The following is a 25,578-nucleotide window of genomic DNA, read 5'->3' as shown; positions in this document are numbered from 1 at the left end:
GATAAATCTGCAGGAAGTCGATGTTCTGAAAACCATTGCAGTATGTGTGTTCCATCGTAATTGAGAGTATGGGAGGAATAAAATTAACTGTCAGTTTTGCGTCGGATTTGAAAACTAGACTGACAAAGCGCGAACATCCAGTTACCGAGTCACCAATAGACCCTTGTAGATAGTTAAGCTAGACATCGATGTATCGAATCGAGACGCTATTTCTGTGTTCCATCGTCAATACCAGGATCTGACGGTAACAATTAACTGTGAGTTTTGAGACGGAGACAAGAAACTTGACTGCCAAATTGTACTACCATCTGGTATGAGGCAGCGTAAGTCCCTCGTAGATAAGTCGGCTAATAACCAATGCATTGAATCGCGACGCAATTTCTGTTTGCAACGTCGTTAGGATGGTGGGAATGTCGCAATTAGCTGTCAAATTTGTGTTCGGATTCCCGAAACTTTACTCGCAGGAGAACAACTTGTGGTGACCCAGGCAGTAATAGATGCTTGGAGATAAATCTGCTATAAGAATATGTTCTGAAAACCATCGCAGTATGTTTGTTCCATCGTAATTGAGAGGATGGGAAGAATAAAAGTAATTGTCACTTTGGAGTCGGATTTGAAAACTAGACTGACAAAGCGCGAATATGCGGTGACCGAGGCACATATAGACCCTTGTAGATAGTTACGCTAGACATCGATGTATTGAATCACGACGCTATTTGTGTGTTCCATCGTCGATACCAGGATCTGACGGTAAGAATTAACTGTCACTTTTGAGTCGGAGACAAGAAACTTGACAGCCAAATTGTACATCCATCTGGTATGAGGCAGCGTTAGACCCTCGGAGATAAGTCGGCTAGTGACCAATGTTTTGAATCGCGACGCAATTTCTGTGTTGCACCGTCATTAGGATGTTGGGAATGTAGCAATTAACTGTCAAATTTGCGTCGGATTCCCGAAACTTTACTCGCAGGACAACGATCATATGGTGACCCAGGCAGTAATAGATGCTAGGAGATAAATCTGCTGGAAGACGATGTTCTGAAAACCATCGCAGTATGTGTGTTCCATCGTCATTGAGAGGATGAGAGGAAAGGATGAGAGGAAATAAAATTAACTGTCAGTTTTGCGTCGGATTTGAAAACTAGATGAAAAAACGCGACCATCCGGTGACCTAGGCACCAATAGACCCTTGTAGATAGTTACGCTGGACATCGATCTATTGAATCGCGACGCAATTTCTGTGTTGCATCGTCATTAGGATGGTGGGATTGTCGCGATTGACTGGTAAATTTGCGTCGGTTTCCCGAAACTTTACTCGCAGGAGAACGATCATGTGGTGACCCAGGCAGTAATAGATACTTGGAGATAAATCTGCTGGAAGACGATGTTCTAAAAACCATCGCAGTATCTGTGTTCCATCGTAATTGAGAGGATGAGAGGAAAGGATAAGAGGAAATAAAATTAACTGTCAGTTTTGCGTCGGATTTGAAAACTAGATGAGAATACGCGACCATCCGGTGACCGAGACACCAATAGACCCTTGTAGATAGTTACGCTGGACATCGAACTATTGAACCGCGACGCTATTTGTGTGTTCCATCGTCAATCCCAGGATCTGACGGTAAGAATTAACTGTGAGTTAAGAGAGGGAGAAAACAAACTTGACTGCCAAAGAGTACGTCCATCTGGTATGAGGCAGCGATAGACCCTCGGAGATAAGTCGGCTAGTGACCAATGTATTGAATCGCGACGCAGTTTCTGTGTTGCAATGTCATTAGGATGGTGGGAATGTCGCAATTAACTATCAAATTTGCGTCGGATTTGAAAACTAGACTGACAAAGCGCAAATATCCGGTGCCCGAGGCACCAATAGACCCTTGTAGATAGTTACGCTGGACATCCATGTACGGAATCGGGACACTATTTGTGTGTTCCATCATCAATACCAGGATCTGACAGCAAAAACTAACTGTGCGTTATGAGAGGGAGAAGAGAAACTTGACTGCCGAAGTGTACGTCCATCTGGCATGAGGCAGCGTTAGACTCTCGGAGATAAGTTGGCTGGTGACAAATCTATTGAATGGCGACGCAATTTCTGTGTTGCAACGTAATTAGGATGGTGGGAACGTCGCAATTAACCGTCAAATTTCCGTCTGATTCCAGAAACTTTACTCGCAGGACAACGATCATGTGGTGACCCAGGCAGTAATAGGTGTATGGAGATAAACCTGCTGGAAGACGATGTTCTGAAAACCATCGCAGTATGTGTGTTCCATCGTCATTGAGAGGATGAGAGGAATAAAATTAACTGTCAGCTTTGGGTCGAAGTAGAAAACTAAACTGACAAAACGCGACCATCCGGTGACCGAGGCACCAATTGACCATTGTAGATAGTTACGCTGGACATCGATCTATTGAATCGCGACGCAATTTCTGTGTTGCATCGTCATTAGGATGGTGGGATTGTCGTAATTAACTGTCCAATTTGCGTCGGATTCCTGAAACTTTACTCGCAGGAGAACGATCATGTGGTGACACAGGCATGCTTGGAGATAAATCTGGTGAAAGACGATGTTCTGGAAATCATCGCAGTATGTGTGTTCCATCGTAATAGAGAGTATGCGAGGAATAAAATTAACTGTCAGTTTTACGTCGGATTTGAAAACAAGACTGACAAAACGCGACCATCCGGTGACCGATCCACAAATAGACCCTCTAGATAGTTACGCTTTACATCGATGTATAGAATCGCGACGCTATTTGTGTGTTCCAACGTCAATACCAGGATCTGACGGTAAGTATTAACCGTAAAATATGAGAGGGAGAAGAGAAACTTAACTGCCAAATTGTACATCCATCTGGTATGAGGCAGCGTTAGACCCTTGGAGATTAGTCGGCTAGTGACCAATGTCATGAATCGCGACGCAATTTCTGTGTTGCATCGTCATTAGGATGGTGGGAATGTCGCAATTAACTCTCAAATTTGCGTCGGATTCCCGGAATTTTCCTCGCAGGAGAACGATCATGTGGAGACCCAGGCAGTAATAGATACTTGGAGATAAATCTGCTGGAAGACGATGTTCGGAAAACCAGCGCAGTATGTGTGTTGAATCGTAATTGAGAGTATGGGAGGAATAAAATTAACTGTCAGTTTTGCTTCAGATTTGAAAACTAGACTGGCAAAGCTCGAACATCCGGCGACCGAGGCTACAATAGACCCTTGCAGATAGTTACGCTAGACATTGATGTATTGAATCGCGACGCCATTTGTTTCTTCCATCGTCGATACCAGGATCTGACGATAAGAATTAACTGTGAGTTTTGAGACGGATACAAGAAAGTTGACAGACAAATTATACATCCATCTGGTATGAGGCAGCGTTAGACCCTCGGAGATAAGTCGGCTAGTGACCAATGTATTGAATCGCGACGCAATTTCTGTGTTGCATCGTCATTAGGATGGTGCGAATGTCGCAATTAACTGTCAAATTTGCGTCGGATTCCCAAAACTTTACTGCTAGGACAACGATCATGTGGTGACCCAGGCAGTAATAGATGCTTGTAGATAAATCTGCTGGAAGACGAGGTTCTGAAAACCATCGCAGTATGTGTGTTCCATCGTCATTGAGAGGACGAGAGAAAATAAAATTAACTGTCAGTTTTGCGTCGGATTTGAAAACTAGATGACAAAAAGCGACCATCCGGTGACCGAGGCACCAATAGACCCTTGTAGATACTTACGCTGGACATCGATCTATTGAATCGCTACGCTATTTGTGTGTTCCATCGTCAATAGCAGGATCTGACAGTAAAAATTAACTGTGCGTTATGAGAGGGAGATGAGAAACTTGTCTGCCAAAGTGTACGTCTATCTGGTACAAGGCAGCGTTAGACTCTCGGAGATAAGTTGGCTAGTGACAAAGGTATTGAATGGCGACGCAATTTCTGTATTGCATCGTCATTAGGATGATGGGAATGTCGCAATTAACTATCAAATTTGCGTCGGATTTGAAAACTAGACTGACAAAGCGCGAATATCCGGTGACCGAGGCACCAATAGACCCTTGTAGACAGTTACGCTGGACATCGATGTATTGAATCGCGACACTATTTGTGTGTTCCATCATCAATACCAGGATCTGACAGTAAAAATTAACTGTGCGTTATGAGAGGCAGAAGAGAAACTTGTGTGCCAAAGTGAACGTTTATCTGGTATGAGGCGGCGTTAGACTCTCGGAGAAAAGTTGGCTAGTGACAAATGTATTGAATGGCGACACAATTTCTGTGTTGCAACGTAATTAGGATGGTTGCATCGTCGCAATTAACTTTTTAAATTTCCGTCGGATTCCCGAAACTTTACTCGCAGGACAATGTTCATGTTGTGACCCAGGCAGTAATAGGTGCGTGGAGGTAAACCTGCTGGAAGACGATGTTCTGAAAACCATCGCAGTATGTGTGTTCCATCGTAAAAGAAAATATGCGAGGAGTAAAATTAACTGTCACTTTTACGTCAGATTTGAAAACTGGACTGACAAAACGCGACCATCCGGTGACCGAGGCATCGATCGACCCTTGTAGATAGGGACGCTGGACATCGATGTATAGAATCGCGACGGTATTTGTGTGCTCAATCGTCAATACCAGGGTCTGACGGTAAGTATTAACTGTGACTTATGAGAGGGAGAAGAGAAACTTGACTACCAAATTGTACATCCATCTGGTATGAGGCAGCGTTAGACCCTCGGAGATTAGTCGGTTAGTGACCAATGTAATGAATCGCGACGCAATTTCTGTGTTGCATCGTCATTAGGATGGTGGGAATGTCGCAATTAACTGTCAAATTTGCGTCGGATTCCCGAAACTTTACTCGCAGGAAAACGATCATGTGGTGACCCAGGCAGTAATAGATGCTTGGAGATAAATCTGCTGGAAGACGATGTTCTGAAAACCATCGCAGTATGTGTGTTCCATCGTCATTGGGAGGATGAGAGGAAAGGATGAGGGGAAATAAAATTAACTGCCATTTTTGCGTCGGATTTGAGAACTAGATGACAAAACGCGACCATCCGGTGACCGAGGCACCAATAGACCCTTGTAGATACTTACGCTGGACATCGATCTATTGAATCGCTACGCTATTTGTGTGTTCCATCGTCAATACCAGGATCTGACAGTAAAAATTAACTGTTCGTTATGAGAGGGAGATGAGAAACTTGTCTGCCAAAGTGTACGTCTATCTGGTACGAGGCAGCGTTAGACTCTCGGAGATAAGTTGGCTAGTGACAAATGTATTGAATGGCGATGCAATTTCTGTATTGCATCGTCATTAGGATGGTGGGAACGTCGCAGTTAACTCTATAATTTCCATCGGATTCCCGAAACTTTACTCGCAGGACAACGTTCATGTTGTGACCCAGGCAGTAATAGGTGCATGGAGATAAACCTGCTGGAAGACGAATTTCTGAAAACCATCGCAGTATGTATGTTCCATCGTCATTGAGAGGATGAGAGGAATATAATTAACTTTCAGTTTTGGGTCGGAGTAGAAAACTATACTGACAAAACACGACCATCCGGTGACCGAGGCACCAATAGACCCTTGAAGATAGTTACGCTGGACATCGATCTATTGTATCGCGACGCTATTTGTGTGTTCCATCGTCAATACCAGGATCTGACGGTAAGAATTAACTGTGAGTTATGAGAGGGAGAAAACAAACTTGACTGCCAAAGAGTACGTCCATCTGGTATGAGGCAGCGATAGAACCTCGGAGATAACTCGGCTAGTGACCAATGTATTGAATCACCACGCAATTTCTGTGTTGCATCGTCATTATGATGGTGGGAATGTCGCAATTAACTGTCAAATTTGCGTCGGATTCCCGAAACTTTACTCGCAGGAAAACGTTCATGTTGTGACCCAGGCAGTAATAGGTGCATGGAGATAAACCTGCTGGAAGACGATGTTCGGAAAACCAGCGCAGTATGTGTGTTGAATCGTAATTGAGAGTATGGGAGGAATAAAATTAACTGTCAGTTTTGCTTCAGATTTGAAAACTAGACTGGCAAAGCTCGAACATCCGGCGACCGAGGCTACAATAGACCCATACAGATAGTTACGCTAGACATTGATGTATTGAATCGCGACGCCATTTGTTTCTTCCATCGTCGATACCAGGATCTGACGATAAGAATTAACTGTGAGTTTTGAGACGGATACAAGAAAGTTGACAGACAAATTATACATCCATCTGGTATGAGGCAGCGTTAGACCCTCGGAGATAAGTCGGCTAGTGACCAATGTATTGAATCGCGACGCAATTTCTGTGTTGCATCGTCATTAGGATGGTGCGAATGTCGCAATTAACTGTCAAATTTGCGTCGGATTCCCGAAACTTTACTCGCAGGAGAACGATCATGTGGTGACCCAGGCAGTAATAGATGCTTGGAGATAAATCTGCTGGAAGACGATGTTCTGAAAACCATCGCAGTATGTGTGTTCCATCGTCATTGAGATGATGAGGGAAAATAAAAATAAATGTCAGTTTTGCGTCGGATTTGAAAAATAGATGACAAAACGCGACCTTCCAGTGACCGAGGCACCAATAGACCCTTGTAGATAGATACGCTGGACATCGATCTATTGTATCGCGAAGATATTTGTGTGGTCCATCGTCAATACCAGGATCTGACAGTAAAAATTAACTGTTCGTTATGAGAGGGAGATGAGAAACTTGTCTGCCAAAGTGTACGTCTATCTGGTACGAGGGAGCGTTAGACTCTCGGAGATAAGTTATCTAGTGACAAATCTATTGAATGGCGACGCAATTTCTGTATTGCATCGTCATTAGGATGGTGGGAACGTCGCAGTTAACTGTAAAATTTCCGTCGGATTCCCGAAACTTTACTCGCAGGACAACGTTCATGTTGTGACCCAGGCAGTAATAGGTGCATGGAGATAAACCTGCTGGAAGACGATGTTCTGAAAACCATCGCAGTATGTATGTTCCATCGTCATTGAGAGGATGAGAGGAATAAAATTAACTGTCAGTTTTGGGTCGGAGTAGAAAACTAGACTGACAAAGCGCGAACATCCGGTGACGGAGGCACCAATAGACCCTTGTAGATTGTTACGCTAGACATCGATGTATTGAATCGCGACGCTATTTTTGTGTTCCATCGTCGATACCACTATCTGACGGTAAGAATGAACTGTGAGTTATGAGAGGGATAAAACAAACTTGACTGCCAAAGTGTACGTCCATCTGGTATGAGGCAGCGATAGAACCTCGGAGATAACTCGGCTAGTAACCAATGTATTGAATCACGACGCAATTTCTGTGTTGCATCGTCATTATGATGGTGGGAATGTCGCAATTAACTGTCAAATTTGCGTCAGATTCCCGAAACTTTACTCGCAGGACAACGTTCATATTGTGACCCAGGCTGTAATAGGTGCATGGAGATGAACCTGCTGGAAGACGATGTTCTGAAAACCATCGCAGTATGTGTGTTCCATCGTAAAAGAGATTATGCGAGGAGTAAAATTAACTGTCAGTTTTACGTCGGATTTGAAAACTAGACTGACAAAGCGCGAATATCCTCTGACCGAGGCACCAATAGACCCTTGTAGATAGTTACGCTGGACATCGATATATAGAATCGCGACGCTATTTGTGTGTTCCATCGTCAATACCAGGGTCTGACGGTAAGAATTAACTGTGAGTTTTGAGAGGGTGAAGAGAAACTTGCATGCCGTAGAGTACGTCTCTCTGGTATGAGGCACGGTAGACCCTCGGAGATAAGTAGGCTAGTGACCAATGTATTGAATCGCGACGCAATTTCTGTGTTGCATCGTCATTAGGATGGTGGGAATGTCGCAATTTACTGTAAAATTTGCGTCGGATTCCCGTAACTTTACTCGCAGGAAAACGATCATGTGGTGACCCAGGCAGTAATAGATACTTGGAGATAAATCTGCTGGAAGACGATGTTCTGAAAACCATCGCAGTATCTGTGTTCCATCGTAATTGAGAGTATGGGAGGAATAAAATTAACTGTCAGTTTTGTGTCGGATTAGAAAACTAGACTGACAAAGCGCGAACATCCGGTGACGGAGGCACCAATAGACCCTTGTAGATTGTTACGCTAGACATCGATGTATTGAATCGCGACGCTATTTTTGTGTTCCATCGTCGATACCACTATCTGACGGTAAGAATTAACTGTGAGTTTTGAGACGGAGACAAGAAACTTGACTGCCAAATTGTACATCCATCTGGTATTAAGCAGCGATAGACCCTCGGAGATAAGTCGGCTAGTGACCAATGTATTGAATAGCTAAGCAAATTTCTGTGTTGCATCGTCATTAGGATTGGCGGAATGTCGCAATTAACTGTCAAATTTGCGTCGGATTCCCGAAACTTTACTCGCAGGAAAACGATCATGTGGTGACCCAGGCAGTAATTGATGCTTGGAGCTAAATCTGCTGGAAGACGATGTTCTGAAAACCATCGCAGTATGTGTGTTCCATCGTCATTGGGAGGATGAGAGGAAAGGATGAGAGGAAATAAAATTAACTGCCATTTTTGCGTCGGATTTGAGAACTAGATGACAAAACGCGACCATCCGGTGACCGAGGCACCAATAGACCCTTGTAGATACTTACGCTGGACATCGATCTATTGAATCGCTACGCTATTTGTGTGTTCCATCGTCAATACCAGGATCTGACAGTAAAAATTAACTGTTCGTTATGAGAGGGAGATGAGAAACTTGTCTGCCAAAGTGTACGTCTATCTGGTACGAGGCAGCGTTAGACTCTCGGAGATAAGTTGGCTAGTGACAAATGTATTGAATCACGACGCAATTTCTGTGTTGCATCGTCATTAGGATGGTGGGAATGTCGCAATTAACTGTCAAATTTGCGTCGGATTCCCGAAACTTTACTCGCAGGAAAACGTTCATGTTGTGACCCAGGCAGTAATAGGTGCATGGAGATGAACCTGCTGGAAGACGATGTTCTGAAAACCATCGCAGTATGTGTGTTCCATCGTAAAAGAGATTATGCGAGGAGTAAAATTAACTGTCAGTTTTACGTCGGATTTGAAAACTAGACTGACAAAACGTGACCATCCGGTGACCGAGGCATCGATCGACCCTTGTAGATAGGGACGCTGGACATCGATGTATAGAATCGCGACGGTAATTGTGTGTTCCATCGTCAATACCAGGGTCTGACGGTAAGTATTAACTGTGACTTATGAGAGGGAGAAGAGAAACTTGACTGCCAAATTGTACATCCATCTGGTATGAGGCAGCGTTAGACCCTCGGAGATTAGTCGGCTAGTGACCAATGTAATGAATCGCGACGCAATTTCTGTGTTGCATCGTCATTAGGATTGTGGGAATGTCGCAATTAACTCTCAAATTTGCGTCGGATTCCCGAAACTTTACTCGCAGGAGAACGATCATGTGGTGACCCAGGCAGTAATAGATGCTTGGAGATAAATCTGCTGGAAGACGATGTTCTGAAAACCATCGCAGTATGTGTGTTCCATCGTCATTGAGAGGATGAGGGAAAATAAAATTAAATGTCAGTTTTGCGTCGGATTTGAAAAATAGATGACAAAACGCGACCTTCCAGTGACCGAGACACCAATAGACCCTTGTAGATAGATACGCTGGACATCGATCTATTGTATCGCGACGATATTTGTGTGTTCCATCGTCAATACCAGGATCTGACGGTAAGAATTAACTGTGAGTTATGAGAGGGAGAAAACAAACTTGACTGCCAAAGAGTACGTCCATCTGGTATGAGACAGCGATAGAACCTCGGAGATAAGTCGGCTAGTGACCAATGTATTGAATCGCGACGCAATTTCTGTGTTGCATCGTCATTAGGATTGTGGGAATGTCGCAATTTACTGTAAAATTTGCGTCGGATTCCCGAAACTTTACTCGCAGGAAAACGATCATGTGGTGACCCATTCAGTAATAGATACTTGGAGATAAATCTGCTGGAAGACGATGTTCTGAAAACCATCGCAGTATGTGTGTGCCACCGTAAAAGAGATTATGCGAGGAGTAAAATTAACTGTCAGTTTTACGTCAGATTTGAAAACTGGACTGACAAAACGCGACCATCCGGTGACCGAGGCATCGATCGACCCTTGTAGATAGGGACGCTGGACATCGATGTATAGAATCGCGACGGTATTTGTGTGCTCAATCGTCAATACCAGGGTCTGACGGTAAGTAATTAACTGTGACTTATGAGAGGGAGAAGAGAAACTTGACTACCAAATTGTACATCCATCTGGTATGAGGCAGCGTTAGACCCTCGGAGATTAGTCGGCTAGTGACCAATGTAATGAATCGCGACGCAATTTCTGTGTTGCATCGTCATTAGGATGGTGGGAATGTCGCAATTAACTCTCAAATTTGCGTCGGATTCCCGAAACTTTCCTCGCAGGAGAACGATCATGTGGAGACCCAGGCAGTAATAGATACTTGGAGATAAATCTGCTGGAAGACGATGTTCGGAAAACCAGCGCAGTATGTGTGTTGAATCGTAATTGAGAGTATGGGAGGAATAAAATTAACTGTCAGTTTTGCTTCAGATTTGAAAACTAGACTGGCAAAGCTCGAACATCCGGCGACCGAGGCTACAATAGACCCTTACAGATAGTTACGCTAGACATTGATGTATTGAATCGCGACGCCATTTGTTTCTTCCATCGTCGATACCAGGATCTGACGATAAGAATTAACTGTGAGTTTTGAGACGGATACAAGAAAGTTGACAGACAAATTATACATCCATCTGGTATGAGGCAGCGTTAGACCCTCGGAGATAAGTCGGCTAGTGACCAATGTATTGAATCGCGACGCAATTTCTGTGTTGTATCGTCATTAGGATGGTGCGAATGTCGCAATTAACTGTCAAATTTGCGTCGGATTCCCGAAACTTTACTCGCAGGAAAACGATCATGTGGTGACCCAGGCAGTAATAGATGCTTGGAGATAAATCTGCTGGAAGACGATGTTCTGAAAACCATCGCAGTATGTGTGTTCCATCGTCATTGAGATGATGAGGGAAAATAAAAATAAATGTCAGTTTTGCGTCGGATTTGAAAAATAGATGACAAAACGCGACCTTCCAGTGACCGAGGCACCAATAGACCCTTGTAGATAGATACGCTGGACATCGATCTATTGTATCGCGAAGATATTTGTGTGTTCCATCGTCAATACCAGGATCTGACGGTAAGAATTAAATGTGAGTTATGAGAGGGAGAAAACAAACTTGACTGCCAAAGAGTACGTCCATCTGGTATGAGGCAGCGATAGAACCTCGGAGATAAGTCGGCTAGTGACCAATGTATTGAATCGCGACGCAATTTCTGTGTTGCATCGTCATTAGGATGGTGGGAATGTCGCAATTAACTGTCAAATTTGCGTCGGATTCCCGAAACTTTACTCGCAGGAAAACGTTCATGTTGTGACCCAGGCAGTAATAGGTGCATGGAGATGAACCTGCTGGAAGACGATGTTCTGAAAACCATCGCAGTATGTGTGTTCCATCGTAAAAGAGATTATGCGAGGAGTAAAATTAACTGTCAGTTTTACGTCGGATTTGAAAACTAGACTGACAAAACGTGACCATCCGGTGACCGAGGCATCGATCGTCCCTTGTAGATAGGGACGCTGGACATCGATGTATAGAATCGCGACGGTAATTGTGTGTTCCATCGTCAATACCAGGGTCTGACGGTAAGTATTAACTGTGACTTATGAGAGGGAGAAGAGAAACTTGACTGCCAAATTGTACATCCATCTGGTATGAGGCAGCGTTAGACCCTCGGAGATTAGTCGGCTAGTGACCAATGTAATGAATCGCGACGCAATTTCTGTGTTGCATCGTCATTAGGATTGTGGGAATGTCGCAATTAACTCTCAAATTTGCGTCGGATTCCCGAAACTTTACTCGCAGGAGAACGATCATGTGGTGACCCAGGCAGTAATAGATGCTTGGAGATAAATCTGCTGGAAGACGATGTTCTGAAAACCATCGCAGTATGTGTGTTCCATCGTCATTGAGAGGATGAGGGAAAATAAAATTAAATGTCAGTTTTGCGTCGGATTTGAAAAATAGATGACAAAACGCGACCTTCCAGTGACCGAGACACCAATAGACCCTTGTAGATAGATACGCTGGACATCGATCTATTGTATCGCGACGATATTTGTGTGTTCCATCGTCAATACCAGGATCTGACGGTAAGAATTAACTGTGAGTTATGAGAGGGAGAAAACAAACTTGACTGCCAAAGAGTACGTCCATCTGGTATGAGACAGCGATAGAACCTCGGAGATAAGTCGGCTAGTGACCAATGTATTGAATCGCGACGCAATTTCTGTGTTGCATCGTCATTAGGATTGTGGGAATGTCGCAATTTACTGTAAAATTTGCGTCGGATTCCCGAAACTTTACTCGCAGGAAAACGATCATGTGGTGACCCAGGCAGTAATAGATACTTGGAGATAAATCTGCTGGAACGCGATGTTCTGAAAACCATCGCAGTATCTTTGTTCCATCGTAATTGAGAGTATGGGAGGAATAAAATTAACTGTCAGTTTTCCGTCGGATTTGAAAACTAGACTGACAAAGCGCGAACATCCGGTGACGGAGGCAACAATAGACCCTTGTAGATACTTACGCTGGACATCGGTCTATTGAATCGCTATGCTATTTGTGTGTTCCATCGTCAATACCAGGATCTGACAGAAAAAATTAACTGTGCGTTATGAGAGGGAGATGAGAAACTTGTCTGCCAAAGTTTACGTCTATCTGGTACGAGGCAGCGTTAGACTCTCGGAGATAAGTTGGCTAGTGACAAATGTATTGAATGGCGACGCAATTTATGTATTGCATCGTCATTAGGATGGTGGGAATGTCGCAATTAACTATCAAATTTGCGTCGGATTTGAAAACTAGACTGAGAAAGCGCGAATATCCGGTGACCGAGGCACCAATAGACCCTTGTAGATAGTTACGCTGGACATCGATGTATTGAATCGCGACACTATTTGTGTGTTCCATCATCAATACCTGGATCTGACAGTAAAAATTAACTGTGCGTTATGAGAGGGAGAAGAGAAACTTGTCTGCCAAAGAGAACGTCTATCTGGTATCAGGCAGCGTTAGACTCTCGGAGAAAAGTTGGCTAGTTACAAATGTATTGAATGGCGATGCAATTTCTGTGTTGCAACGTAATTAGGATGGTGGGAACGTCGCAATTGACTGTAAAATTTCCGTCGGATTCCCGAAACTTTACTCGCAGGACAACGTTCATGTTGTGACCCAGGCAGTAATAGGTGCATGGAGATAATCCTGCTGGAAGACGATGTTGTGAAAACCATCGCAGTATGTGTGTTCCATCGTCATTGAGAGGATGGGAGGAATAAAATTAACTGTCAGTTTTGGGTCGGAGTAGAAAACTAAACTGACAGAACACGACCATCCGGTGACCGAGGCACCAATAGACCCTTGAAGATAGTTACGCTGGACATCGATCTATTGTATCGCGACGCTATTTGTGTGTTCCATCGTCAATACCAGGATCTGACGGTAAGAATGAACTGTGAGTTATGAGAGGGAGAAAACCAACTTGACTGCCAAAGAGTACGTCCATCTGGTATGAGGCAGCGATAGAACCTCGGAGATAAGTCGGCTAGTGACCAATGTATTGAATCGCGACGCAATTTCTGTGTTGCATCGTCATTATGATGGTGGGAATGTTGCAATTAACTGTCAAATTTGCGTCGGATTCCCGAAACTTTACTCGCAGGAGAACAATCATGTGGTGACCCAGGCAGTAATAGATGTTTGGAGATATATCTGCTGGAAGACGATGTTCTGTAAACCATCGCAGTATGTGTGTTCCATCGTCATTGAGATGATGAGGGAAAATAAAATTAAATGTCAGTTTTGCGTCGGATTTGAAAAATAGATGACAAAACGCGACCTTCCAGTGACCGAGGCACCAATAGACCCTTGTAGATAGATACGCTGGACGTCGATCTATTGTATCGCGACGATATTTGTGTGTTCCATCGTCAATACCAGGATCTGACGGTAAGAATTAACTGTGAGTTATGAGAGGGAGAAAACAAACTTGACTGCCAAAGAGTACGTCCATCTGATATGAGGCAGCGATAGAACCTCGGAGATATGTCGGCTAGTGACCAATGTATTGAATCGCGACGCAATTTCTGTGTTGCATCGTCATTAGGATGATGGGAATGTCATAATTAACTGTCAAATATGCGTCGGATTTGAAAACTAGACTGACAAAGCGCGAATATCCTCTGACCGTGGCACCAATAGGCCCTTGTAGATAGTTACGCTGGACATCGATATATAGAATCGCGACGCTATTTGTGTGTTCCATCGTCAATACCAGGGTCTGACGGTAAGAATTAACTGTGAGTTTTGAGAGGGAGAAGAGAAACTTGCATGCCGTAGAGTACGTCCATCTGGTATGAGGCACGGTAGACCCACGGAGATTAGTAGGCTAGTGACCAATGTATTGAATCGCGACGCAATTTCTGTGTTGCATCGTCATTAGGATGGTGGGAATGTCGCAATTAACTGTCAAATTTGCGTCGGATTCCGGAAACTTTACTCGCAGGAAAACGATCATGTGGTGACCCAGGCAGTAATAGATACTTGGAGATAAGTCTGCTGGAAGACGATGTTCTGAAAACCATCGCAGTATCTGTGTTCCATTGTAATTGAGAGTATGGGAGGAATAAAATTAACTGTCGGTTTTGGGTCGGAGTAGAAAACTATACTGACAAAACACGACCATCCGGTGACCGAGGCACCAATAGACCCTTGAAGATAGTTACGCTGGACATCGATCTATTGTATCGCGACGCTATTTGTGTGTTCCATCGTCAATACCAGGATCTGACGGTAAGAATTAACTGTGAGTTATGAGAGGGAGAAAACAAACTTGACTGCCAAAGAGTACGTCCATCTGGTATGAGGCAGCGATAGAACCTCGGAGATAACTCGGCTAGTGACCAATGTATTGAATCACGACGCAATTTCTGTGTTGCATCGTCATTAGGATGGTGGGAATGTCGCAATTAACTCTCAAATTTGCGTCGGATTCCCGAAACTTTCCTCGCAGGAGAAGGATCATGTGGAGACCCAGGCAGTAATAGATACTTGGAGATAAATCTGCTGGAAGACGATGTTCGGAAAACCAGCGCAGTATGTGTGTTGAATCGTAATTGAGAGTATGGGAGGAATAAAATTAACTGTCAGTTTTGCTTCAGATTTGAAAACTAGACTGGCAAAGCTCGAACATCCGGCGACCGAGGCTACAATAGACCCTTACAGATAGTTACGCTAGACATTGATGTATTGAATCGCGACGCCATTTGTTTCTTCCATCGTCGATACCAGGATCTGACGATAAGAATTAACTGTGAGTTTTGAGACGGATACAAGAAAGTTGACAGACAAATTATACATCCATCTGGTATGAGGCAGCGTTAGACCCTCGGAGATAAGTCGGCTAGTGACCAATGTATTGAATCGCGACGCAATTTCTGTGTTGCATCGTCATTAGGATGGTGCGAATGTCGCAATTAACTGTCAAATTTGCGTCGGATTCCCGAAACTTTACTCGCAGGAGAACGATCATGTGGTGACCCAGGCAGTAATAGATGCTTGGAGATAAATCTGCTGGAAGACGATGTTCTGAAAACCATCGCAGTATGTGTGTTCCATCGTCATTGAGATGATGAGGGAAAATAAAAATAAATGTCAGTTTTGCGTCGGATTTGAAAAATAGATGACAAAACGCGACCTTCCAGTGACCGAGGCACCAATAGACCCTTGTAGATAGATACGCTGGACATCGATCTATTGTATCGCGAAGATATTTGTGTGTTCCATCGTCAATACCAGGATCTGACGGTAAGAATTAAATGTGAGTTATGAGAGGGAGAAAACAAACTTGACTGCCAAAGAGTACGTCCATCTGGTATGAGGCAGCGATAGAACCTCGGAGATAAGTCGGCTAGTGACCAATGTATTGAATCGCGACGCAATTTCTGTGTTGCATCGTCATTAGGATGGTGGGAATGTCGCAATATACTGTAAAATTTGCGTCGGATTCCCGAAACTTTACTCGCAGGAAAACGATCATGTGGAGACCGAGGCAGTAATAGATACTTGGAGATAAATCTGCTGGAAGACGATGTTCTGAAAACCATCGCAGTATCTGTGTTCCATCGTAATTGAGAGTATGGGAGGAATAAAATTAACTGTCAGTTTTGCGTCGGATTTGAAAACTAGACTGACAAAGCGCGAACATCCGGTGACGGAGGCACCAATAGACCCTTGTAGATAGTTACGCTAGACATCTATGTATTGAATCGCTACGCTATTTGTGTGGTCCATCGTCAATACCAGGATCTGACAGTAAAAATTAACTGTTCGTTATGAGAGGGAGATGAGAAACTTGTCTGCCAAAGTGTACGTCTATCTGGTACGAGGGAGCGTTAGACTCTCGGAGATAAGTTGGCTAGTGACAAATGTATTGAATGGCGACGCAATTTCTGTATTGCATCGTCATTAGGATGGTGGGAACGTCGCAGTTAACTGTAAAATTTCCGTCGGATTCCCGAAACTTTACTCGCAGGACAACGTTCATGTTGTGACCCAGGCAGTAATAGATGCATGGAGATAAACCTGCTGGAAGACGATGTTCTGAAAACCATCGCAGTATGTATGTTCCATCGTCATTGAGAGGATGAGAGGAATAAAATTAACTGTCAGTTTTGGGTCGGAGTAGAAAACTAAACTGACAAAACACGACCATCCGGTGACCGAGGCACCAATAGACCCTTGAAGATAGTTACGCTGGACATCGATCTATTGTATCGCGACGCTATTTGTGTGTTCCATCGTCAATACCAGGATCTGACGGTAAGAATGAACTGTGAGTTATGAGAGGGATAAAACAAACTTGACTGCTAAAGTGTACGTCCATCTGGTATGAGGCAGCGATAGAACCTCGGAGATAACTCGGCTAGTAACCAATGTATTGAATCACGACGCAATTTCTGTGTTGCATCGTCATTATGATGGTGGGAATGTCGCAATTAACTGTCAAATTTGCGTCAGATTCCCGAAACTTTACTCGCAGGACAACGTTCATATTGTGACCCAGGCTGTAATAGGTTCATGGAGATAAACCTGCTGGGAGACGATGTTCTGAAAACCATCGCAGTATGTGTGTTCCATCGTAAAAGAGATTATGCGAGGAGTAAAATTAACTGTCAGTTTTACGTCGGATTTGAAAACTAGACTGACAAAACGCGACCATCCGGTGACCGACGCATCGATCGACCCTTGTAGATAGGGACGCTGGACATCGATGTATAGAATCGCGACGGTATTTGTGTGTTCCATCGTCAATACCAGGGTCTGACGGTAAGTATTAACTGTGACTTATGAGAGGGAGAAGAGAAACTTGACTGCCAAATTGTACATCCATCTGGTATGAGGCAGCGTTAGACCCTCGGAGATTAGTCGGCTAGTGACCAATGTAATGATTCGCGACGCAATTTCTGTGTTGCATCGTCATTAGGATTGTGGGAATGTCGCAATTAACTCTCAAATTTGCGTCGGATTCCCGAAACTTTACTCGCAGGAGAACGATCATGTGGTGACCCAGGCAGTAATAGATGCTTGGAGATAAATCTGCTGGAAGACGATGTTCTGAAATCCATCGCAGTATCTGTGTTCCATCGTAATTGAGAGTATGGGAGGAATAAAATTAACTGTCAGTTTTGCGTCGGATTAGAAAACTAGACTGACAAAGCGCGACCTTCCAGTGACCGAGGCACCAATAGACCCTTGTAGATAGATACGCTGGACATCGATCTATTGTATCGCGACGATATTTGTGTGTTCCATCGTCAATACCAGGATCTGACGGTAAGAATTAAATGTGAGTTATGAGAGGGAGAAAACAAACTTGACTGCCAAAGAGTACGTCCATCTGGTATGAGGCAGCGATAGAACCTCGGAGATAAGTCGGCTAGTGACCAACGTATTGAATCGCGACGCAATTTCTGTGTTGCATCGTTATTAGGATGATGGGAATGTCATAATTAACTGTCAAATTTGCGTCGGATTTGAAAACTAGACTGACAAAGCGCGAATATCCTCTGACCGAGGCACCAATAGACCCTTGTAGATAGTTACGCTGGACATCGATATATAGAATCGCGACGCTTTTTGTGTGTTCCATCGTCAATACCAGGGTCTGACGGTAAGAATTAACTGTGAGTTTTGAGAGGGTGAAGAGAAACTTGCATGCCGTAGAGTACGTCTCTCTGGTATGAGGCACGGTAGACCCTCGGAGATAAGTAGGCTAGTGACCAATGTATTGAATCGCGACGCAATTTCTGTGTTGCATCGTCATTAGGATGGTGGGAATGTCGCAATTTACTGTAAAATTTGCGTCGGATTCCCGTAACTTTACTCGCAGGAAAACGATCATGTGGTGACCCAGGCAGTAATAGATCCTTGGAGATAAATCTGCTGGAAGACGATGTTCTGAAAACCATCGCAGTATCTGTGTTCCATCGTAATTGAGAGTATGGGAGGAATAAAATTAACTGTCAGTTTTGCGTCGGATTAGAAAACTAGACTGACAAAGCGCGAACATCCGGTGACGGAGGCACCAATAGACCCTTGTAGATTGTTACGCTAGACATCGATGTATTGAATCGCGACGCTATTTTTGTGTTCCATCGTCGATACAACTATCTGACGGTAAGAACTAACTGTGAGTTTTGAGACGGAGACAAGAAACTTGACTGCCAAATTGTACATCCATCTGGTATGAGGCAGCGATAGACCCTCGGAGATAAGTCGGCTAGTGACCAATGTATTGAATAGCTAAGCAAATTTCTGTGTTGCATCGTCATTAGGATTGGCGGAATGTCGCAATTAACTGTCAAATTTGCGTCGGATTCCCGAAACTTTACTCGCAGGAAAACGATCATGTGGTGACCCAGGCAGTAATTGATGCTTGGAGCTAAATCTGCTGGAAGACGATGTTCTGAATACCATCGCAGTATGTGTGTTCCATCGTCATTGGGAGGATGAGAGGAAAGGATGAGAGGAAATAAAATTAACTGCCATTTTTGCGTCGGATTTGAGAACTAGATGACAAAACGCGACCATCCGGTGACCGAGGCACCAATAGACCCTTGTAGATACTTACGCTGGACATCGATCTATTGAATCGCTACGCTATTTGTGTGTTCCATCGTCAATACCAGGATCTGACAGTAAAAATTAACTGTTCGTTATGAGAGGGAGATGAGAAACTTGTCTGCCAAAGTGTACGTCTATCTGGTACGAGGCAGCGTTAGACTCTCGGAGATAAGTTGGCTAGTGACAAATGTATTGAATCACGACGCAATTTCTGTGTTGCATCGTCATTATGATGGTGGGAATGTCGCAATTAACTGTCAAATTTGCGTCGGATTCCCGAAACTTTACTCGCAGGAAAACGTTCATGTTGTGACCCAGGCAGTAATAGGTGCATGGAGATGAACCTGCTGGAAGACGATGTTCTGAAAACCATCGCAGTATGTGTGTTCCATCGTAAAAGAGATTATGCGAGGAGTAAAATTAACTGTCAGTTTTACGTCGGATTTGAAAACTAGACTGACAAAACGTGACCATCCGGTGACCGAGGCATCGATCGACCCTTGTAGATAGGGACGCTGGACATCGATGTATAGAATCGCGACGGTAATTGTGTGTTCCATCGTCAATACCAGGGTCTGACGGTAAGTATTAACTGTGACTTATGAGAGGGAGAAGAGAAACTTGACTGCCAAATTGTACATCCATCTGGTATGAGGCAGCGTTAGACCCTCGGAGATTAGTCGGCTAGTGACCAATGTAATGAATCGCGACGCAATTTCTGTGTTGCATCGTCATTAGGATTGTGGGAATGTCGCAATTAACTCTCAAATTTGCGTCGGATTCCCGAAACTTTACTCGCAGGAGAACGATCATGTGGTGACCCAGGCAGTAATAGATGCTTGGAGATAAATATGCTGGAAGACGATGTTCTGAAAACCATCGCAGTATGTGTGTTCCATCGTCATTGAGAGGATGAGGGAAAATAAAATTAAATGTCAGTTTTGCGTCGGATTTGAAAAATAGATGACAAAACGCGACCTTCCAGTGACCCTGACACCAATAGACCCTTGTAGATAGATACGCTGGACATCGATCTATTGTATCGCGACGATATTTGTGTGTTCCATCGTCAATACCAGGATCTGACGGTAAGAATTAACTGTGAGTTATGAGAGGGAGAAAACAAACTTGACTGCCAAAGAGTACGTCCATCTGGTATGAGACAGCGATAGAACCTCGGAGATAAGTCGGCTAGTGACCAATGTATTGAATCGCGACGCAATTTCTGTGTTGCATCGTCATTAGGATTGTGGGAATGTCGCAATTTACTGTAAAATTTGCGTCGGATTCCCGAAACTTTACTCGCAGGAAAACGATCATGTGGTGACCCAGGCAGTAATAGATACTTGGAGATAAATCTGCTGGAAGGCGATGTTCTGAAAACCATCGCAGTGTCTTTGTTCCATCGTAATTGAGAGTATGGGAGGAATAAAATTAACTGTCAGTTTTCCGTCGGATTTGAAAACTAGACTGACAAAGCGCGAACATCCGGTGACGGAGGCAACAATAGACCCTTGTAGATACTTACGCTGGACATCGGTCTATTGAATCGCTATGCTATTTGTGTGTTCCATCGTCAATACCAGGATCTGACAGAAAAAATTAACTGTGCGTTATGAGAGGGAGATGAGAAACTTGTCTGCCAAAGTTTACGTCTATCTGGTACGAGGCAGCGTTAGACTCTCGGAGATAAGTTGGCTAGTGACAAATGTATTGAATGGCGACGCAATTTATGTATTGCATCGTCATTAGGATGGTGGGAATGTCGCAATTAACTATCAAATTTGCGTCGGATTGAAAACTAGACTGAGAAAGCGCGAATATCCGGTGACCGAGGCACCAATAGACCCTTGTAGATAGTTACGCTGGACATCGATGTATTGAATCGCGACACTATTTGTGTGTTCCATCATCAATACCTGGATCTGACAGTAAAAATTAACTGTGCGTTATGAGAGGGAGAAGAGAAACTTGTCTGCCAAAGAGAACGTCTATCTGGTATCAGGCAGCGTTAGACTCTCGGAGAAAAGTTGGCTAGTTACAAATGTATTGAATGGCGATGCAATTTCTGTGTTGCAACGTAATTAGGATGGTGGGAACGTCGCAATTGACTGTAAAATTTCCGTCGGATTCCCGAAACTTTACTCGCAGGACAACGTTCATGTTGTGACCCAGGCAGTAATAGGTGCATGGAGATAAACCTGCTGGAAGACGATGTTCTGAAAACCATCGCAGTATGTGTGTTCCATCGTCATTGAGAGGATGGGAGGAATAAAATTAACTGTCAGTTTTGGGTCGGAGTAGAAAACTAAACTGACAGAACACGACCATCCGGTGACCGAGGCACCAATAGACCCTTGAAGATAGTTACGCTGGACATCGATGTATTGTATCGCGACGCTATTTGTGTGTTCCATCGTCAATACCAGGATCTGACGGTAAGAATGAACTGTGAGTTATGAGAGGGAGAAGAGAAACTTGCATGCCGTAGAGTACGTCCATCTTTTATGAGGCAGCGTTAGACCCTCGGAGATAAGTCCGCTAGTGACCAATGTATTGAATCGCGACGCAATTTCGGTGTTGCAGCGTCATTAGGATGGCTGGAAAGTCGCAATTAACAGTCAAATTTGCGTCGGATTCCGGAAACTTTACTCGCAGTAAAACGATCATGTGGTGACCCAGGCAGTAATAGATACTTGGAGATAAGTCTGCTGGAAGACGATGTTCTGAAAACCATCGCAGTATCTGTGTTCCATTGTAATTGAGAGTATGGGAGGAATAAAATTAACTGTCGGTTTTGGGTCGGATTTGAGAACAAGATGACAAAACGAGATCTTCCGGTGACCAAGGCACCAATAGACCCTTGTAGATAGTTACACTAGACATCGATCTATTGAATCGTGGCGCTAATTGTGTGTTACATCGTCAATACCAGGATCTGACGGTAAGAAGTACCTTTGGGTTATCAGATGGAGAAGAGAAACTTGACTGCCGAAGAGAAGGTCCGTCGGGTATGAGGCAGCGTTAGACCCTCGGAGATAAGTCGGCTAGTGACCAATTTTTCAATCGCGACGCAATTTCTGTCTTGCATCGTCATTAGGATGGTGGGAATGTCGCAATTAACTGTCAAATATTCGTCGGCTTCCCGAAACTTTACTCGCAGGAGATCGATCATGTGGTGACCCAGGGATGCTTGGAGATAAATCTGCTGGAAGACGATGTTCTGAAAACCATCGCAGTATGTGTGTTCCATCGTCATTGAGAGGAATAAAATTAACTGTCACTTTTGCGGTAGATTTAGAAACTAGATGACAAAACGCGATCATCCGGTGACCGAGGCACCAATAGACCTTTGTAGATATTTACGCTGGACATCGATGTATTGAATCGCGACCCAATTTGTGTGTTTCATCGTCAATACCAGGATCTGACGGTAAGAATTAACTGTGAGTTTTGAGACGGAGACAAGAAACTTTTATGGCAAATTGTACATCCATCTGGTGATCGAGGCAACATTAGAACGTCGGAGATAAATCGGCTGGTGTCCAATGTATGAATCCCGAAGCAATTTGTGTGTTCTATCGTCATCAGGAGGGCGGGAATGTCGCAATAAATTGTCAATTTTACTTCGGATTCCAGAAACTTTACTCACTGGAGAAAACACCCAGGCAGTAGTAGATGTTTAAAGATAATTCTACTGCAAGACGTTGTACTGAAGAGCATCGCAGAATGTGTTCCATCGTAATTGAGAGGATGGGAGGAATAAAATTAACTGTCAGTTTTGCGTCGGATTTGAAAACTAGACTGACAAAACGCAACCCTCCGGTGACCGAAACACCAATAGAGCCTTGTAGATAGTTACCCTGGACATCGATGCATTGAATCGCGACGCTATTTATGTGTTCCATCGTCAACAACAGGATCTGACGGTAAGAATTAACTGTGAGTTATGAGCGGGAGAAGAGAAACTTGATTGCTGAAGAGTACGTCCATCTGGTATGAGGCAGCGTTAGACCCTCGGAGATATGTCGGCTAATGCCAATGTATTGAATCGCGACGCAATTTCTGTGTTGCAACGTCATTAGGATTGTGGGAATGTCGCAATTACGTGTCACATTTTTTCGTCGGATTACCGTTACTTTACTCGCAGGAGAACGATCATGTGGAGACCCAGGCATGCTTGGAGGTAAATCTGCTGGAAGACGATGTTCTGAAAACCATCGCAGTATCTCTGTTCCATCGTAATTCAGAGGATGGGAGGAATAAAATTAACTGTCAGTTTTGTGCCGGATTTGGAAACTAGCTGACAAAACGCGACCATACGGTGACCGAGGCACCAATATACCCTTGTAGATAGTTACGCTGGACATCGATGTATAGAATCGCAACGGTATTTGTGTGTTCCATCGTCAATACCAGGATATGACGGTAAGTAATAACTGTGAGTAATGAGAGGGAGAAGAGAAACTTGACCGAAAAATTGTACATCCATCTCGTATGAGGCAGCGTTAGACCCTCTGAGCTAATTCGGCTAGTGACCAATGTATTGAATCGCGACGCAATTTCTGTGTTGCATCGTCATTAGGATGGTGGGAAAGTCGCAATTAACTGTCAAATTTGCGTCGGATTCCCGAAACTGTACTCGCAGGAGAACGATCATGTGGTGACCCAGGCATGCTTGGAGTTAAATCTGCTGGAAGACGATGTTCTGAAAACAATCGCAGTATGTGTGTTCCATCGTAATAGAGTATGCGAGGAATAAAATTAACTGTCAGTTTTACGTTGGATTTAAAAACTACATGACAAAACGCGATCATCCGGTGACCGAAGCACAAATAGACCCTTGTAGATAGTTACGCTGGACATCGATGTATAGAATCGCGACGCTATTTGTGTGTTCCATCGTCAATACCAGGATATGACGTTAAGAATTAACCGTGAGATGAAAGAGGGAGAAGAGAAACTTGACTGCCGAACAGTACATCCATCCGGTATGAGGCAGCGTTAGACCTTCGGAGATAAGTCGGCTAATGAAAAATATATTGAATCGCTACTCAATTTCTGTGTTGCAACGTCGTTAGGATGGTGGGAATGTCGCAATTAACTGTCAAATTTGCGTCGGATTCCCGAAACTTTAATCGCATGTGAACGATCATGTGGTGACCCAGGCATGCTTGGAGATAAATCTGCTACAAGACGATGTTCTGAAAACTATCGCAGTATGTGTGTTCCATCGTAATTGAGAGGATGGGAGGAATAAAATTGACTGTCAGTTTGCGGCGGATTAACGAAACTTTACTCGCAGGAGAACAACATGTGGTGACCCAGGCAGAAATAGATGCTTGGAGATAAATCTGCTGGAAGACGATGTTCTGAAAACCATCGCAGAATGTGTGTTCCATCGTAAATGAGTGGATGAGAGGAAATAAAATTAACTGTCAGTTTTGCGTCGGATTTGAAAACTAGATGACAAAACGCGTTCATCCGGTGACCGAGTCACCAGTAGACCCTCGTAGATAGTTACGCTAGACAATGATGTATTGAATCGCGACGCTATTTGTGTGTTCCATCGTCAATACCAGGATCTGACGGTAAGCATTAACTGTGGGTTATGAGAGGGAGAAGAGAAACTTGCATGCCGTAGAGTACGTCCATCTTTTATGAGGCAGCGTTAGACGCTCGGAGATAAGTCGGCTAGTGACCAATGTATTGAATCGCGACGCAATTTCTGTGTTGCATTGTCATTAGGATGATGGGAATGTCGCAATTAACTGTCAAATTTGCGTCGGATTCCCGAAACTTTACTCGCAGGAGAACGATCATGTGGTGACCCATGCATGCTTGGAGATAAATCTGCTGGAAGACGATGTTCTGAAAACCATCGCAGTATGTGTGTTCCATCGTAATAGAGAGTATGCGAGGAATAAAATTAACTGTCAGTTTTACGTTGGATTTGAAAACTAGACTGACAAAACGCGATCATCCGGTGACCGAAGCACACATAGACCCTTGTAGAGAGTTACGCTGGACATCGATGTATAGAATCGCGACGCTATTTGTGTGTTCCATCGTCAATACCAGGATCTGACGGTAAGTATTAACTGTGAGTTATGAGAGGGAGAAGAGAAACTTGACTGCCAAATTGTACATCCATCTGGTATGAGGCAGCGTTAGACCCTCGGAGATAATTCGGCTAGTGACCAATGTATTGAATCTCGTCGCAATTTCTGTGTTGCATCGTCATTAGGATGGTGGGAAAG

This window comes from Schistocerca gregaria, unplaced genomic scaffold (genome assembly GCF_023897955.1).
Source record: "Schistocerca gregaria isolate iqSchGreg1 unplaced genomic scaffold, iqSchGreg1.2 ptg000481l, whole genome shotgun sequence".
NCBI lineage: Eukaryota > Metazoa > Arthropoda > Insecta > Orthoptera > Acrididae > Schistocerca > Schistocerca gregaria.
The sequence above is the reverse complement of the archived record's forward strand: the minus strand, read 5'-3'. Positions refer to the sequence as shown.